Source organism: Schistosoma haematobium, chromosome 1 (genome assembly GCF_000699445.3).
Source record: "Schistosoma haematobium chromosome 1, whole genome shotgun sequence".
Lineage (NCBI taxonomy): Eukaryota > Metazoa > Platyhelminthes > Trematoda > Strigeidida > Schistosomatidae > Schistosoma > Schistosoma haematobium.
The window spans coordinates 34,577,158-34,581,788 of record NC_067196.1 but is presented as its reverse complement, the minus strand read 5'-3'; positions in this window follow the sequence as shown (position 1 = coordinate 34,581,788).

Genomic DNA, 4,631 nt, shown 5'->3' with positions numbered 1-4,631 from the left:
AAAAGGTTTGCATTTGCTAAATAACTACAACTAGACTGATGTGTAATCATTATTGCTGGTATTAATTTAGGTGAATCTTTTGATGAAGTCTTTTTGTTGTTGTTGTTGTTATTATTATTATTATTGGTTTTATACACATTTTATAGCTCTTACTGACATTATTAGATGGGGTCATTCAATTAAACAAAACTGCCTAACTAGAACAAATTGGATTCAATTATGAACTGAAATATTCTACCACTTTCTGTATTATTTATATTCAAAAGTGTTTATTATTTTATTGAATTTTTACATAAATTATTTCTTATATCAGGGTAAACTGTTTAGGTATATTATTATTATTATTGTTTTAACTAATAATATTACTTTAAAATTACAATGAGGAAATTTTAAAAAATCTGATGAAGGTTAGGTTTACTAGTCACGATTATGTAATACATGTTTGTTTAAATTTACTCAAGGTCATTAGTGTTATTTTGTTTTAATTCTCTAGTCTCTTTTTTTAAAAAAAATAACTATTCCATAGAAATTCTATAATAAGGTAATATGAAAATCATCACTTATATATATATAGCTTTATGTTTTTCAATTTTTTTTATTTTACGACATAACAACTTAAGGAATATAGTTGTTTACTGTTTATTCTAGTGTTTATTTTTTAATTGTTTATCTTTTTTTCTCAGTCTTTACGCACAGTCTTTAAAAATGTTTATTTCGTATAACCTTTTTTTTTTTCAAATTCAATTGAGTTAGACCATTTTGCAACTGCCTTCTCTTTCGAAGAAAAACATAATAACAACACAACATATTTATGAGAAGGAATAATTTGGTATTTATTAGCTTGTTTACGTTCTATTTTTTTTATTGTCTATTTTGATTTGTGTGTGTATGCGTGTGTGTACATGTCATGTCATCTTTAGTTTTTGCATAAATAATGGTATATTCAAATGACTGAAAAGGAAATTAAATTTACATTGACAAACTATTGTGTAATTCAAATTATTTAACGTTATCATTCTCGAATCATCTTGATAACTATTACTGATTATTTGCTATCCATTGAAGATATATATATACTGTTTAATATTACATACGTTATTATTAAATAAATTAACATATTTGATTATTATACTATTCGAATACACACGTTTATTTGAACCTTTAATACTGATATTGATAACCATTTGTTTTGTTATTATTACATCCTGTGTATGTTGTCATTTCACATAATGAAATGTTCTTTTAATGTGTTTATTTGATTCAATGTCTATTAAAAATGATTGATTTGCGTTATATTCTTGCCAATTTTTAAATTTATATTTTCTATTGTACTTGTCCTCTTTACAGCTTCTTATTGAAATAAATCAGCATTTTTATTACCATGATTAAAGTTATTGATGTAATTGTTTTATTGTCATTATTATTGTTATTATGAGCAATTATTATAAAAATCTAATAAAAACTGTTGTATATTTTTAACTTCGTATAATGGTTAAAACGTACGTTATGCAAATATACTTCTCGTGTGTGAATTACCTTGAAGATGAATGTTTGTGTATTAATCTGTTAGTAGGTCCTAAATAACTGACGATAGTATTTCGTTTCTATGCGAAAATTAGAAGGAAGAGACGACAGTTTCCTCTTCTTTACATCAGCAAATATAAAAATGTTGATTGTTTAGTTATCCCAAAGTTGTTTTTAAGTTATTTATTTCCGAAGAAGCATGGAATCACAAATCTTGATTACCAAACAAATCATAATGATGATAATGGTCTGCTGCCATTGAATGAATAATGTGCATTATGGCCAATTTATTGAACAGAATAATATAAATTTTTGTGTGCTAACCCAGTAGTCTTAGGGTTAAAAGCTTGATATGATACCTTGCGATTTTCAATTTAAATCCTGGCAGTGTCATAGGTTCATACTACTAAGGAGATGCATATTAGAACAGCTGCTCAGACTTAATTGATATATTATCACAGTTTCTTTCAATCCGAGATAATGGTCACCCACAAATGAAATACTACAAAATCCCCAAATTATCATAATATTCTGACATTGCGAAAGGAATAATTATAAGTTAACTGAAACCTATGAATTTAAAATAATCTTGAAACGTTTTTACAATGTTTCGGAATTCGATATAGTTCGTTTAAACACGTTCTACGCTTTTTATAGAATAAGAATAACAATCATCTTCCGATAAATTATCTGATGAGAATTCGAAAATTTAAATATAAGGTTCAAACTTAATTGTTTGAATATAACTTCCAAATGCCCTGATACCACGGAGGGTGGGGAGAGTTAGCTCTCCTTCTTCAGACACTCTCACATGGCCACGCATATACAGCCACTGCCATGGAAATCCTACTCACTACCTTCTCGTGGCACTACTGTTGTTTACGAAGTCGATAGGATGAAAAGTGAATGTCTGAACTTTAACTGAGTCGACAGACAAGGAAGGTCCACCTAAGGGGGTTGGAAAATCTTGATTTCAATCCAATGGCGCACATGGGCTCTGGCATCCTGAAGGGACGAATGGCGTATGAACCAATCGTTGGTCACCGGTTACCATGGGACTGCATCTCCTGACGTTGCTCCACTTCATCGTGGATCAGAACTTTGGGTCGAAGGCTCCGGATATTGCCTTCTAAGAAAACCACCTGCTTGGGTTTGCGCACTCGGGCAGTATCATGGCCGACACACAAATCGAGTGAATTGTATAGCATATATGTATTCGATGCCTCTTTGTACCAATATTTATGTGTTCAAATAAATAAATAGTTTGAATATAAATGACACTCAAAACTGACAGACATAACGGTAGTGACTATATTCTGATCTATCAGTCTATTTCATGTAAGATTTTACGTGTCGTTTTGAAATTACTGACTGCAAAATTTTAATGTATAAAGGTTCCTGATACAACCTTCTATGTAATATATGTAAGATTAAAAAACATACAACTTCATGTGTAATAAATATTAAATTCAGATCATCACAGTGACAACAAATGTGTTTAAATGTTAAAAGTGAAGAATTTAGTAGTTACTGAATATCACTTAGTTAAAAAGGATGTACAGAGATAACTGTAAAATAACATTAGCAAAATTTTATGTATTGATTAATACAGCGTGATAGTTATTGAATATAACTATTGTTTTATAATAATTCAATGTAACATCTACTTGCATTCCAACTATATCAGCGGTTTACATTACTTGAAGAATGATCAAATGCCAGTAAAATCTGTACATAGATGAGTGTCTTTAGCTAAAGTTGTCTTTGTAATTTCGGAGAGATGAACGAAAGCTTTATCTATCATTTATTCTTGTCTTTGGGTGGTACGAATAACAGTTTTTTTATGTTTCAGTTTTGCAGCTACAAATAAAGAAAATGGATAGATTGTTAGGTTGATCATTTTAAGAAAACTAGAGCTTAAACATTGTTAGTATAAACTAAATGTACTTGGATTAAATTAGAAGATTCACTGGAGTGGATCACTAAACAAACAACATAAATATCAATAAAGATTGGTAGTCAATTAAATGACAGTTTTAATGTATATAACCAGCAAGGAAGTACATATGTAATGATTTTCAGGGTCTCATTACCAGATCGAGTATTTACATTTTTCTTGTCGGTCGTCAAGAATTAAAATGGATTTTACTTTCCAAGTAATCAATGAAACTGTATTTAAAAAAAACTCGAGTTCTATACATTTTTTCTTTCTCGTTATTCTATTTCGAGAATGTTGGGTGGTAAATAACGGTAATCAATCTCTTGTACAATATCGGACTGATTTTATTGATCTCTCTTGAAAGTATGTCAAAGCTTTGCCTGAAACTCAGAATGTGGGTTTTGAAGATCCTTACACAACAGAGTTGATGGGATATGACTTTATGTTTAGTCTATATATATTTCATGACGGAAAGAGAAGTATTCTACAAAGTGAATATATTCTTTGTTTTTATTTAATTTTATTTTAGCTTAACTATTAAAAAGGCAATCGAAAATGCCCAAAATATGGACCAGAGAAAAATAAGTGAAAATATAGACAAAAAGTTTCAGCATTGATGATGAGTAAGGCTGAAATAATCAAGGAGGGATTCATATTTCATGTGGTTAGTTTCGATGAAACAATGTTCCATGAGCTATATCAATGAATTATGCCAGACAACACGATGGTTTCAAGTTACACAATACGATTTTTACAATTCTACCATCTAGTTTAGATAAGGCAACACTCAAAAGATTGTGGATTATTTCTTCAAGACCAAAGGTCAAGACGTCTCATTTGTTCATATCTAATAAGTTAGCATTGTATTGACGTAAATGGTCAATGAACAAGCGATCGATAAATCGATATCATGATGAACTTCTGCTTTGTTAAAGTATGTAAAAAGGGATCAACTTCATAAAACTCTATTTTTCTTAAATAAGTTCTACATATTTAAAAAACCATACTTTTTGAAAAAAACAAACAAATGGTTATTACATGACTGATTGCTTTTTAAAATATTCTTTGAACTGTCTTTTTAGGATCATTTAACTGAAACATTAGTTCTAACTTCAATAAAGAGAATGGGAAAATCGTTTGAATAGAACAATATGTCACTAAGTACACA